Source organism: Lagenorhynchus albirostris, chromosome X (assembly GCF_949774975.1).
Source record: "Lagenorhynchus albirostris chromosome X, mLagAlb1.1, whole genome shotgun sequence".
NCBI lineage: Eukaryota > Metazoa > Chordata > Mammalia > Artiodactyla > Delphinidae > Lagenorhynchus > Lagenorhynchus albirostris.
Window position 1 is genome coordinate 32,582,900 of NC_083116.1, and position 15,366 is coordinate 32,598,265.

At 36.1% G+C, this 15,366-nt stretch overlaps 1 protein-coding gene and 1 pseudogene across 1 annotated transcript in view; one reads left to right on the top strand and one right to left on the bottom strand.

Annotated features, from left to right (window-relative positions):
* HTR2C (5-hydroxytryptamine receptor 2C) overlaps positions 1-15,366 on the bottom strand; it is a 113,564-nt gene that overhangs the window by 46,954 nt on the left and 51,244 nt on the right. The gene's annotated exons all lie outside the window — the stretch shown is intronic.
* LOC132513534 (mitogen-activated protein kinase 6-like) lies at positions 11,186-13,640 on the top strand (annotated as a pseudogene).

Consider the following 15,366-nt stretch of genomic DNA (forward strand, 5'->3'; position numbering starts at 1 on the left):
TTAATTGATATTTATAGGACATTCCATCCAAAAACAGCAGATTACACTTTCTTCTCAAGTGCACACAGAACATTCTCCAGGATAAATCACATCTTGGGTCACAAGTCAAGCCTCAGTAAATTTAAGAAAATTGAAATCATATCAAGCATCTTTTCTGATCACAACGCTACAAGATTAGAAATAAATTACAGGGAAAAAAGTAAAAAAAACACACATGGAAGCTAAATAATACATTACTAAATACGCAAGAGATCACTGAAAAAATCAAAGATGAAATCAGAAAATACCTAGAGACAAATGACAATGAAAACATGACAATCCAAAACCTATGGGATGCAGCAAAAACAGTTCTAAAAGGGAAGTTTATGGCAATAAAATCCTACCTCAAGAAACAAGAAAAATCTCAAATAAACAATCTAACCTTACACCAAAAGGAACTAGAGAAAGGAGAACAAACAAAACCCAAAATTAGTAGAAGGAAAGAAATCATAAAGATCAGAGTAGAAATAAATGAAATAGAAACAAAGAAAACAATAGCAAAGATCAATAAAACTCAAAGCTGGTTTTTTGAGAAGATAAACAAAATTGATAAACCTTTAGCCAGACTCATCAAAAAAAAGAAGGAGAGGACTCAAACCAGTAAAATTGGAAATGAAAAAGGAGAAGTTACAATGAACACCACAGAAATACAAAGCATCATAAGAGTCTACTACAAGCAACTCTATGCCAAAAAAATGGACAACCTGGAAGAAATGGACAAATTCTTAGAAAGGTATAACCTCCAAGACTGAAACAGGAAGAAATAGAAAATATGAACAGACCAATTACAAGTAATGAAACTGAAACTGTGATTAAAATCTCCCAACAAACAAAAGTCCAGGACTAGATGGCTTCACAAGTGAATTCTATCAAACGTTTAGAGAAGAGCTTACACCCATTGTTCTCAAACTCTTCCAAAAAATTGCAGATGAAGAAACATTCCCAAACTCATTCTGCAAGGCCACCATCACCTTGACACCAAAACCAGACAAAGATACTACAAAAAAAGAAAATTACACACCAATATCACTGATGAATATAGATGCAAAAATCCTCAACATAATACTAGCAAACAGAATTCAAAAACACATTAAGGGCTTCACTGGTGGCGCAGTGGTTGAGAGTCCGCCTGCCGATGCAGGGGACACGGGTTCATGCCCCGGTCCAGGAGGATCCCATGTGCCGCGGAGTGGCTGGGCCCGTGAGCCATGGCCACTGAGCCTGCGAGTCCGGCGCCTGTGCTCCACAACAGGAGAGACCACAACAGTGAGAGGCCCGCATACCGCAAAAAAAAAAAAAAAAAAAATTAAAAAAAAAAACAAAAAAACACATTAAAAGGATCATACACCATGATCAAGTGGGATTTATCCCAGGGATGCAAGGATTCTTCAATATACGCAAATCAATCAATGTGATACACCATATTAACAAATTGAAGAATAAAAACAATATGATCATCTCAATAGATGCAGAAAAAGCTTTTGACAAAATTCAACACCCATTAATGGTAAAAACTCTCCAGAAAGTGGGCATAGAGGGAAGCTTCATCAACACAATAAAGGTTATATATGACAAACCCACAACAAACATCATTCTCAATGGTGAAAAACTGAAAGCATTTCCTCTAAGATCAGGAGCAAGACAAGGATGTCCACTCTGGCCACTATTATTCAACATAGTTCTGGAAGTCCTAGCCATGACAATCAGAGAAGAAAAAGAAATAAAAGGAATACAAATTGGAAAAGAAGAAGTTAAACTGTCACTGTTTACAGGTGGTATCATACTATACATAGATAATCCGAAAGATGACACCAGAAAACTACTAGAGCTAATCAATGAATTTGGTAACGTTGCAGGATACAAAATTAATGCACAGAAATCTCTTGCATCACTATACACTAGCAACGAAAGATAAGAAAGAGAAATTAAGGAAACAATCCCATTTACCAGTGCAACAAAAAGAATAAGATACCTAGGAATAAACCTACCTAAGGAGGTAAAAGACCTGTACTCAGAAAACTATAAGACACTGATGAAAGAAATCAAATATGACACAAAGAGATGGAGAGATATACCATGTTCTTGGATTGGAAGAATCAATATTGTGAAAATGACTGTACTACCCAAAGCGATCTACAGATTCAATGCAATCCCTATCAAAAAACCAATGGCATTTTTTACAGAACTAGAACAAAAAATCTTAAAATTTGTATGGAGACACAAAAGACCCCGAATAGCCAAAGCAATCTTGAGGCAAAAAAACAGAGCTGGCAGAATCAGACTTCCTGACTTTACAGTATACTACAAGTCTACAGTAATTAAGACAATATGGTACTGGCAGAAAAACAGAAATATAGATCAATGGAACAGGATAGAAAGCCCAGAGATAAACCCACACATCTATGGTCAACTAATGTATGACAAAGGAGGCAAGGATATGCAATGGAGAAAAGGCAGTCTCTTCAGTAACTGGTGCCAGCAAAATTGGACAGGTACATGTAAAGAATGAAATTAGCACACTCCCTAACACCATACACAAAAATAAACTCAAAATGGATTAGAGACCTAAATGTAAGACCGGACACTATAAAACTCTTAGAGGAAAGCATAGGAAGAACACTCTTTGACGTAAATCACAGCAAGATCTTTTTTGACCCACCTCCTAGAGTAATGGAAATAAAAACAAAAATAAACAAATGGGACCTCATGAAACTTAAAAGCTTTTGCACAGCAAAGGAAACTATAAACAAGACGAAAAGACAACCCTCAGCTGCTGATGAGGGTGTGGAGAAAAGGGAACCCTCTTACACTGTTGGTGGGAATGTAAATTGATACAGCCACTATGGAGAACAGTATGGAGGTTCCTTAAAAAACTAAAATAGAATTACCATATGACCCCACAATCCCACTACTGGGCATATACCCAGAGAAAACCATATATCAAAAAGACACCTGCACCCCAATGTTCACTGCAGCACTATTTACAGTAGCTAGGTCATGGAAGTAACCTAAATGCCCATCGACGGATGGATAAAGATGATGTGGTACATATATACAATGGAATATTACTTAGCCATAAAAAGGAATGAAATTGGGTCATTTGTAGAGACGTGTATGGACCTAGAGACTGTCATACAGAGTGAAGTAAGTCAGAAAGGCAAAAACAAATATTGTGTATTAACGCATGTATGTGGAATATAGAAAAATGGTACAGATGAACTGGTTTGCAAGGCAGAAATAGAAACACAGATGTAGAGAAGAAACTTATGGATACCAAGGGGGGAAGGGGGGATGAGATGAATTGGGAGATTGGGACTGACATATATACACTACTATGAATAAAATAGATTACTGATGAGAACCTACTGTATAGCACAGGGAACTCTACTCAGTGGTCTGGGGTGACCTTAATGGGAAGGAAATCTAAAAAAGAGGGGATATGTGTATATGTATAACTGATTCACTTTGCTGTACAGTAGAAACTAACACAACATTGTAAAGCAACTATACTCCAATAAAAATTAATAAAAAATGAAGGTTCCTGATTTTAAAAAAAAGAATAAGTGAGGAACAACAGAAATGGTAAACAATCTGGGAAAATATAATAATTATTTTTCTTTTCTTAAATCTTTAAAATATATGTGACTGTCAAAAAGAAAAATTATAAAATCATCTGAAGGTTCTCAATGTATATAGATGTACTCCATATTGCAATTAAAACAAAAAGGGGGAGCGCCAAGGGGACGATATGGTTGTAAGTTTTTTATATTCACTTGAAGTGAATAAAGTACTAATTATAAGGAAATTTTGACAGATTAGGTATGTATATTTCAATCTAAGAGGCAATCACTAAAAAATTGTACAGAGAAATATAGTAAAACTTCAACAGATCAATAAAAATGGAATACTAAAATGAAATGTAGAACCCACCAAATAATTCAGAAATAGAAAAAAAGGAATGAAAAAGTGAAGGGATAAATAGAAAATAATAAAATAGCAGACATAATTACAAACAAATTAATAATTGCATTAAATGTAAATGGTATAAGGTGTAATTTGTATCAATTTAAAGAGATAGCCATGTTGGATTAAAAAGAAGAACAATAATACTATATGCTGTCTATAAAAAACCTACAAGTTTAAATACAATATGGATAGATATATAGTAAGAGAATGGAAAAAGGTAAACTATGCAAACACTAATCAAAGAATGCTGGAGTTGCTATATTAATATTAGACAAAATAAATTTCAGATCAAAGAATATTACTAGGGATAACAGAAACCATTTTATAGTGATAAAAGTGTCAATTCCTCAAGGGAATATAACCATAGTGAACATTTATGCACCTAATAACAGAGATTCAAATTTCATGAAGCGAAAAAAAAAAAGAAAACAAAAGTACAATCACTATATATATATATGTATATATATATGTATATATATATATATATATATACACACACACACATATATATGTACAATGGACCATTGCTTCATCTTTAAAATAATGAAATTAAGATACATGCTACAGTATGGAGGAACCTTGAAGACATTATTCTTAGTGAAATAAGCCAGACACAGAATGATGACTCCACTTATATAAGGTTTGTAAAATAGTCAAATTCACAGAGACAGAAAGCAGAATGGTAGTTACCAGGGGCTGGGGGAAGGGAGCAAGAGGAGTTATTGTTTAATGGGTGCAGAGTTTCAGTTTGGAATGATAAATTCTGGAAATGGATAGTGGTAATGGCTTCACAGCAGTGTGAATATACTTAATGTTACTGAACTGTATGCTTAAAAATGGTTAAAATGATGACTTTTATGATACGTATCTTTTACCAAAAAAAGGAAATAGCACTTTTCCAGCCACCTTAGAAGCCCTTCCATGTGCTCTGACCCAATTGTAAACCCTTCTCCCCCCCAAATTAACCACAGTCCTGACATTTGCAGTAACCAGTAACTTAACATTTCTTTATAGCTCTATCAATAAAGTGTGCATTCCCTAGGGGAAAAGAAGTACAATCACAATTATACTTTGAGATTTCAACATCTTTTCCTCAGTAATTAACATAACAAGTAGACAGAAAATTACCAACGATATGAAAGAACTGAACAGCACTAACAACAAACTACAACAAATTGGCATTTACAAAACACTCTAACCAACAATAGGAGTATACACATTCTTTTCAAGAGCTCATGGAAATTGATTGGGAAACAACACATCCTGAGCCATAAATTAAATCTTAAGGAATTAAAATAATTGATATCATATAATGTATATTCTCTGACCATAACAGAATTAACCTAAAAATCAGTAACAAAAAGATATCTTGAAAAAGTCAAAGCATCTGGCAATTAACACAGGTCTACACAATCCATGTTTCAAAAAGGAAGATAAATTAACTTAGAAAATAATTTGAACTAAATGAAAATTAAAACATCAAAATTTGTGTGACAGTGTTAAAGCAGTACTCAGAGGGAAATTACTAACATTAATGGTTTATTTTAGAAAAGAAAAAATATCTCAGATCCATGATCTAAGCTTCCATATTAAATGGACAAAGAAGGGTAAAAATTAAATCCAAAGTATCAGAAGAAAGGAGGTAATAAATACAAAAGCAGAAATCAATGAAATTGAGGAAAGACAATAACAGACAAAATTCAATGAAATGAAATATTGGTTATTTGAAAAGATTGATAAAATTGATAAACTTCCAAACAGACTGAGGGAGAAAAATAAAACTAGAAGACACAAATTATCATTATCAGTGATGAAAGAAGAAATATCTCTGTAGACTCCATAGACAGGTATAAGGGAATTATAAACAATGGTTTGCCCATAAACTTTGTGGGATTTTGGGGTCCTTAGACATGAAATCACAAATTTCCTGAACCATGAACCGAGGCCAGAATTTCAGTGGAGAGTGTGCTGCTGAGAATAAAATAAAATAAAACAAAATTAAATTAAATTAAATTAAATTAAAAGGATACAAGAGCTCTGAATCCCCAAACCTGAGTCAGCCTTTTCCTTAGCCTAACATTGGCCCACTTGCACTCTTTGAAGACTGCCAAAGCCAGGGCAGTTTACCGGAAACTTAACCCAGATTTGAATGCATAGTGAATAAAGCCTTTTTAGAACTCCAAAGTCTTTTGAGATGGCCAGGTTAATGTGGACCTTAATTAAAGTCTGGAAAACTCAATGGCATCCTAGGCTGTCACTCAGGTTGATGCTATTCACAGAATTGATTATCAGCAGCGTCTCCTATACATCAGTAATTTTCATATACAGGTCCATAGTGAATTTCAGTCTATGGAGAAAATTGAGAAGGTAAGTATGACAGTGTATTTTTAATAAAGCTATATTTATTCCATTTAAATATATTTTAGTTAAATAAATTAGTCCAATAAATATATGGACTTATTTTTATTCTGAGATTATCTTCTCTAGAGAATCCAGAAGTAGAAGAGTCTAGCCCATAAAATTCAGTAAAGCTGGATTTTGCTTTACTATTTTATTCCTTATCCCATGTTTTTGAAGGGCTCAGCCCTGTTCTTGATGTTTCCTGTCACCTTGCCTTTGATGGAGTCTCCTGGATATCATTGGATACTGCATCTTACATCAATTATTTCTTCTAAATGCTTTCGGGGAATGCCACTAACTTTCTCCCTTGGAATCACACCCACTCCCTTGCAACTTGATTCTTCCCCGATACTAGACTGTGTTTGCACCCACTTGAACTTGATTTAGAATTACTGGATCTTCTCTGGGCCACTGCACCCAAATCTCCTGCTTCTGAAGTTGAGACATTTAAAAAAGTATTACCTTGACACTCAGACCTGAAATTCTGGGATGCTTTTTAGGCTATAACCTTTGCTTCTCTCTGCAGTAGGAATTAAATTCTCTCTCCCTCTATCTACTCTGTCTCTGAGCACCCTAAGTAAATATGTCCAACTACTAAACTCACCTACCTTGGTGTAGTGCTGAAAGGAGGAGGTGCAATTCTGGAGGCATTACCTGTATGGCTAGTGGAGTTGCTGGGAACTCTGCAGGTTCTTCATCTGGCTACTATTGTTCAATAATTTCCTACTGGCCCTGAGCTTACAGATCCACTCATACACCCACTGTGTCTCATGAGCCAAGGTCATAGAAAACAGTACTCTATCCTCTAATGAAGATTTGTCAGAATGCCTTTCTAGTGATGTAGCTTAGCATCTGTACTTCCTTGACACGTAGATTTTATGGTTCTTCAGTGAGGCAGAGTGGTGTTTCTGGTATATGTCCTGATGATGTGGGCGGTCTGGTATGTCTCGACGATGTGGGCAGGGAGATGGGACATCCTACATATGCAACCAGCCAGCCCCCTCTTAGTATAAAATAGGGATTTCCTGGCAGCACTATGCAGGATGTTCAACCTCCCCACCCATGTGACTGTTAACTGCTGCATCATGAAGTTCCTTCCAGTTTCTGTCAAAGGGCTTGTCGCTTGATGTGTCTTTGTGTGAACCATTTCAGGGAGACCTCTTCCAAGCTGGTCTTCTGTTCCCGATGAACTGGCTGTGATTACTAATGGCCTACATGATCTAGAAGGCTGGTAACTAATAACCCACCTCTTACTCAAACTTAAACCCCGTATCTCTAACAATATACTTTTCCATCAACTTAAATAAAAAGAGAAAATTCTCTTGACATAGATGCCAAGATATATCATGGATTACAAACACTCTCCAGTTCCACTTCCAATTTTGTCGACCCTTACTAAATAAATACATAAACCTCTAAATTATATAAGCCACTCTAAATAATATAAACACAGACTTCTTATATTACAATAGAGGCAATTCTATTGCTAGAAGAACCTAGATGGGCTGCATACATTTATCCCAGTTATCCCAGGTTATCCCAGTTGAAATTAACCATCTTATATGTATCACAAGTTATTTGCCAAAAACATAGGTCTAGAAGCATCATCCTGAGACTCGCTGCTCTGTGGCTATGCAGTCTGACTACCACATCCTGAAATAAATAAGGAACTTAGCTAAAGACAGATTCTGTCGGCCTCGTTCTTCCAGCTGAATAAATTTTGCATTATGTACTTTCCTATCTCAAGCCTCTCAGCTCTGAGAACTTTTCTACCTGTAAAAATTCGTGAACCTGAAGTTCCACCAGGACCAGACACCTGAAAGGCTCAATATGATGTATAATACCTTTTTGAATAACACCCTGGATTTGTTTCCCTGAAATAGTCCCACAAGCCATCCACCCTGGAGCTTTCCTTATGATTTGCAATTGAGCTAGTTCCTTTCAAGTTGGCTTCAAGTCTTTCCCTATGGGAATATGGCAATGATTTCCATGTCTCTGTTTATATTTTCTCCAGAGAATGGAAGACTCAGCAATTTTATGGATCTTGGGTGGGAAAGGGAGAAGGACAAAGAAGAAATGATGAGTGTTTTCCTGGTGCTTTCTACCTAACCAAGTATACATTAATGAAAAATTCTGCTATTTGTACTATGTGGCTCTACCCTAGCACAGTAGTGCGGGAAAAAGAAAAGATAGAGGTAAGAGAATAAGATATTATTGTGGCTTTAAATTTATGCCTCTAGATTTTTTGGTTTTGGTTTTGTTTTCATTTTAATACATGAAGCACACCCATAATCTGGTACTTTATATTCAAAAGAAAAAAAAGCCTATTTGACTGTGTCATTTATGTAAGGTGATTGCTAACTCAACAGGAGAAAATATATTTTTAAAAAAGTATCTGGTATTCATAATTTATCAAGTCTTGATGATACTAGCAGAATTAAATTTTGGTAATTCTCCTAGGTACTTGAATGATAAATATTATGACCACCCCATCATTCTAATGTTCACTAAAGACCAAAGTAAACCTAAAATGTTCTTTTGAATAATGCTTTTTTATAATAATCCTTTAAATTTCTAATAACATATTCGTAAATACTAAAATGCACATTTTATTAAAGATTAGTATTCAAGTAATGAATAACTTATCCCTGACTGAACAATTTATCATTTGAAATTTTTGGATCAATGTTTCTAAATTTTTGGTGGCTACTAGTTAATTTACTCTTTGGGAGGATACATTTTCTACAATATATTTAAACTAAAGATATAGGACAAAACCTGTAAAATCAATTTACTTTTTTTTTTTTAAAGAAGATGTTGGGGGTAGGAATTTATTAATTTATATATTTATTTTTGCTGTGTTGGGTCTTCGTTTCTGTGCGAGGGCTTTCTCTAGTTGTGGCATGTGGGGGCCACTCTTCATCGCCGTGCACGGGCTTCTCACTATCACGGCCTCTCTTGTTGCGGAGCACAGTCTCCAGATGCTCAGGCTCAGTAGTTGTGGCTCACGGGCCCAGTTGCTCTGCAGCATGTGGGATCCTCCCAGCGCAGGCCTCGAACCCGTGTCCCTTGCACTGGCAGGTGGATTCTCAACCACTGCGCCACCAGGGAAGTCCCTCAATTTACTTTTATCTTAAATTTATATACTAATATTTACTAAAAATCTAGTCAAGTCTAAATTAATAGCTACTAATACTAGTGTCAACAACATGCTGCCAGGTATCAGGCAGATTTCTTAAAGCATGGAGTAGCAATCATGATTTTAGAACACTCAAAGTAGCTACGTCAAAGAGACACCATCTACAGCCTTAATTAGAGCACCCTAGTAACTGCTGTTTGTGAATTTGTAACCCATACCCATATCTGCTTTCTCTAGTTAGTGATCCTTTTGATTACTTGCAGTAAATACCCAAGGCTTAAAAATATTCAGTACATCTCCAAGTGAACTCCAGGTATTAACCTTGAATGCCCCCATGACCTCCCTTCTGTTACATCATAGGTTGAAACCAATACTTATTCACTGCCTTTCATATGTCCAATTTCAAACATCCCCACATCCTAAGTTTTAGTAAAGCTTTTTGGTTTTTATTTATTCCCTGTTCAAACAGTTTACTCTGCAGAATGAGAATAGATTAAAAGTTACTGTGGGGCTTCCCTGGTGGCGCAGTGGTTGAGAGTCCGCCTGCTGATGCAGGGGACACGGGGTCGTGCCCCGGTCCGGGAAGATCCCACATGCCGCGGAGCGGCTGGGTCCGTGACCCATGGCCGCTGAGCCTGCGCGTCCGGAGCCTGTGCTCCGCAACGGGAGAGGCCACAACAGTGAGAGGCCCGCGTTCCGAAAAAAAAAAAAAAGTTACTGTGAAATTTTAATTAACAGAAAACGGAAACTCCTTCTAAAGCTTCTTAAAGGGGAAAGGAAAGCAATATTGACATAGAATTCCATAGCTAAAAACAAACTATATTTTACATATATATGACTTATAAAGTTGTGGTTTACAATTAAAATATTGCCATTTAAAAAATTTCCCTGAAACTTTCACAAATTTGCTTTAAAATAACAAAACCGTGCCTCGGAGACGCCACCGCCAGCACAGCCGGAGACCTGAGCCGACACTGGGGGCTGTCCGTGGGCCCCGCACTCCCTCGATGAATCGTAGAAGTCCCGTTGTATCAGAGTAAGATGGACGGTAGGTTTGATTGTGATTGTGGTGAGCTGGAGCCACCTGGTCACTAACGAAAGACATTTTGTTAACCAACCGCCCCCAGAGCTTCCTGTTGAAATATACAGCAACAAAGGAAGAAAAGAAGCAAAACGGAAATAGTGCTTGCCAGCACCTTAGAATGATGCTGCTCAGGACCAGTCCAACACTGAATGTATCTGCACTGCGAGGAGAATGTTCATAGAAGCCTGTTGTATGCATATTTATTCACATTTTTGTTAAATGTTAAATCCTTCAGCACAGTAAATCTGAATGTCACTTCATTCCGTTTGAGTTTCTTGAGTGTTTTCTTTAAATGTCTGCAGAGTTGCTGCCCCTTTCTTCACCTATGAGTACTGCAATCTTTTTAATTCTCAGTATGAGTAGAGCTTTTTGAGCTTTAAATCTAAGGGGAACTCAACAGGCCTGGTTGGCATATGCAATGAAACCACCTTGCTGTGGAAGCAAAATTATTATTTTTTCTACCTTTTTGAAAGATCTTTCCTTTTGATGCCAATTTTCTTCCTTATTTACACAAGTTCAACAATTTGAAAGGAAGAGGCAATAGTAAGGGTTTCAAAATGGCAGAGAAATTTAAAAGTCTCATGAAATCTGGGCTCTAGTTATATGGACTTAAAACCATTGGGTTGTGGAGGCAATGGCTTGGTTTTTTCTGCTGTAGACAATGACTGTGACAAAAGAGTAGCCATCAAGAAAATTGTCCTTACTGATCCCCAGAGTGTCAAACATGCTCTACGTGAAATCAAAATTCTTAGACTTGACCATGATAACATTGTGAAGGTGTTTGAAATTCTTGGTCCTAGTGGTAGCCTGTTAACAGATGATGTGGACTCTCTTACCAAATTGAACAGTGTTTACATTGTTCAGGAGTACATGGAGGCAGACTTGGCTAATGTGCTGGAGCAGGGCCCGTTACTGGAAGAGCATGCCAGGCTTTTCATGTATCAGCTGCTACATGGGCTCAAATATATTCACTCAGCAAACGTACTGCACAGAGATCTGAAACCAGCTAATCTTTTCATTAATACTGAAGACTTGGTGCTGAAGATAGGTGACTTTGGTCTTGCATGGATCATGGATCCCCATTATTCCCATTAAGGTCATCTTTCTGAAGGATTGGTTCCTAAATGGTACAGATCCCCACCTCTTTTACTTTCTCCTAATACTTATACTAAAGCCATTGACATGTGGGCTGCAGGCTGCATCTTTGCTGAAATGCTGCCTGGTAAAACCCTCTTTGCAGGTGCACATGAACTTGAACAGATGCAGCTGATTTTAGAGTCTATTCCTATTGTACATGAGGAAGATTGACAGGAGCTTCTCAGCATAATTCCAGTTTACATTAGAAATGACATGACTGAGCCACACAAACCCTTAACTCAGCTGCTCCCCGGAATCAGTCGAGAAGCACTGGATTTCCTGGAACAAATTTTGACATTTAGCCCCATGGATTGGTTGACAGCAGAAGAAGTGCTTTCTCATCCTTACATGAGCATTTATTCTTTTCCAATGGATGAGCCAATTTCAGGTCATCCTTTTCATATTAAAGATGAAGTTGATGATATTTTGCTTATGGATGAAACTCATAGTCACATTTATAACTGGGAAAGGTACCATGATTGTCAATTTTCAGAGCATGATTGGCCTATACATAACAACTTTGATACTGATGAAGTTCAGCTTGACCCAAGAGCTCTGTCTGATGTCACTGATGAAGAAGAAGTACAAGTTGATCTCGAAAATATTTGGATGGAGATAGTGAAAAGTATTTGGAGGATCCTGCTTTTGAGACCAATTACTCTACTGAGCCTTGTTGGCAATACCCAGATCATCATGAAAACAAATATTGTGATCTGGAGTGTAGCCATACTGGTAACTACAAAACGAGGTCATCATCATACTTAGATAACTTGGTTTGGAGAGAGAGTGAAGTTAATCATTACTATGAACCCACACTTATTGGAAAGAACAAAGCAAAGAAAAATCTGATAAGAAAGGCAAGTCAAAATGTGAAAGGAATGGATTGGTTAAAGTCCAATAGCATCACAGCAACTTGCTGAAAAAGAAGGGGAAAAGAATCAGGGATTTGATTTTGATTCCTTTATTGCAGGAACTATTCAACTTAATTCACAACATGAGCCTACTGCTGTTGATGACAAATTGAATGACTTGAATAGCTCAGTGTCCCAACTAGAATTGAAAAGTTTGATATCAAAGTCAGTAAGCCGAGAAAAACAGGAAAAAAGAATGGCCAATTTGGCTCAGTTAGAAGGCTTGTACCAGTCTTCTTGGGATAGCCAGTTTGTGGGTGATGGGGAGGACTGTTTTCTCATAAGTCAGTTTTGTTGTGAGGTAAGGAAGGATGAGCAAATTGAAAAGGAAAACACTTACCCCAGTTACCTGGACAAGTTCTTTAGCAAGGAAGAAGATATTGAAATGCTAGAAACTGAGCCGGTAGAGGATGGGAAGCTTGAGGAGAGAGGAAGTGAGGAAGGATTTCTGAACAACAGTGGAGAGTTCCTCTTTAACAAGCAGCTTGAATCCATAGGCATCCCACAGTTTCACAGTCCAGCTGGATCACCACTTAAGTCAATGCAGGCCACATTAACACCTCCTGCTATGAAATCTTCCCCTCAGATTTCTCATAAAACATACAGCAGCATTCTGAAACATCTGAACTAAAACACTCAGCAGGCATTTCTTTTTGTATTCTTCATGAAATGTGTTTTGTCTTTGTTATTACTAGTGTTTAAGTCAGTTTTTTACTTGAATCAGATGGTGTCATTTAGAAAGCATTTTTTTCTTGGTTTTTAAAATCCAGACTTTTTTTCTACATGTGAGATGGTTTTCATTTTAACTGGCATGTCATTTGCACACAAAAATAAAGAATAGAGCAAAATAATGCAATGCGGGAGGAGACAAAAGAAATGCACTAAGACAAGTAAAAAACATTCTCTCATAGAACAATGATCTGTTTTACAGGAAACAAAAATCTTGCCTTGAAATTTACACAGTGAGACTACATAATTGCATGAAAATATATATTTTTTTCTTAAAATATTTTTCATTCTTGAGTATTTCCAAGTTTTTCCTACTGTACACATTTCTTTAAAACACATGATACCAGCAGCAACTGAAAATGAATGACGAATTTGGTACACATGTGTTATCTACCTCAAGGTAACAGAAGTATGTGGCAAAACATATACTACCCATAGTGCTTCACAATATGCACTTCTATTTAGCCAGCGTTTATTGCAGTATTCTTAATAAGATTCACTCACCGTTTATAAATGTTCTGGTATGCATTCTTTATAGTGAAGTGTTACTACATCACATCTTATTTATTTTAGCAAATCAATATATTTTCTGTATTTAATTCTAAAAAGTTAACTTAGTTTTTGAAATTTATTTGCAAATACACTTTTTCCATTTGGCACTATGGTTTGTTGTCTACTTAGCTGAATATATGTCAGCTTATCCTAAGGCTGTCCATGTACTTAATTTACTTAAGTATTCATTTTAAGTAAAGCGCTCACTGTGTATAGGAATTTGCATTTTGGAGGTACTTGATCTATCTACAAAGAAAAATTAGGAATTACTTTATTATAAAATGCTCCTAGAAGTCTTAATTGTGTTTATTTAAAAAGAAAACTGTAATGTTCGACATGTGTGCATGGAAGTAATTAAGGTACATAATTATTGTAGTTTAAAAGTTGTACATGATAAGACATATTTTGTTTCTATTGTATGTTTTTACTGAATGACCTATTCCCCATCCCAAGGCAAGCATGAATAAGATTAGGTTAAATGTAAAAATAAACAAAACAAAAAACCCCACAAAACCAGTGACAATATGTTTCAGGAGCCAAGTATTGAAGTAACTACTACATTGTATAATAGGCATGTTCTTTTCAGAGTAATACATTACTCAAATTATTAGTATGAATTGTTAATATGATAGAAATATATTGAAATGAATTTTAGGAGAATTGGTATATTTTATTAATTTATGGATTTATTCTCTTCCTTGTTCCAAAATAAGTTTAAGGTGTTTTACTGATGTGGCATTGATTTATGTATTTAATAAATATTAAGTTCTTAATATATAGTAGGTAGATGGAGATAATGATACAGAAGGCAAACATTATACTTGTTCTCATGATTTTATAGTATAGTGAGAAATATTATAAGATGAAAAACTAATTAAATAAATTAACTGGACAAAAGAAAAGCACACATGGAGTAGAAGGGCATTTTATTTTTTTTCACATGCAGCAATTAAGAAAGAAGAAAGCCAATGGAAAAACAAAACAAAACCAAAAAACAAACAAGGAAAAACTTGGGATTTTCAAACGGCATCTTAAACCAGAGAATGGCAAACATTTTCTGTAAAGGGCTAAGTAATATATATTTTAGTCTTCGCAGCTACTCAACTCTACTTTTGTAGGTTGAAAGCAGCCATAGGCGATCCTTGAAAGAATGGGTGTGACTGTATTCCGAGAAAACTTTATTTATCAATATCAGTAGTCACCAGGATTTGGCACATGGATGTAGTTAGCCAACACCTGACCTCAAGGGCTAGGAAGGGGGAACTGAGGTGTGGTTGAGGGTTGATGGAGATGATTCAGTATTTTTTTTTTTAGTAATACAACTTTATTCTTAAAATATCATTTTTTTGTTTCAGAGCTAAATACTTTTTTGAATTTTATTTTATTTTTTTATACAGCAGGTTCTTATT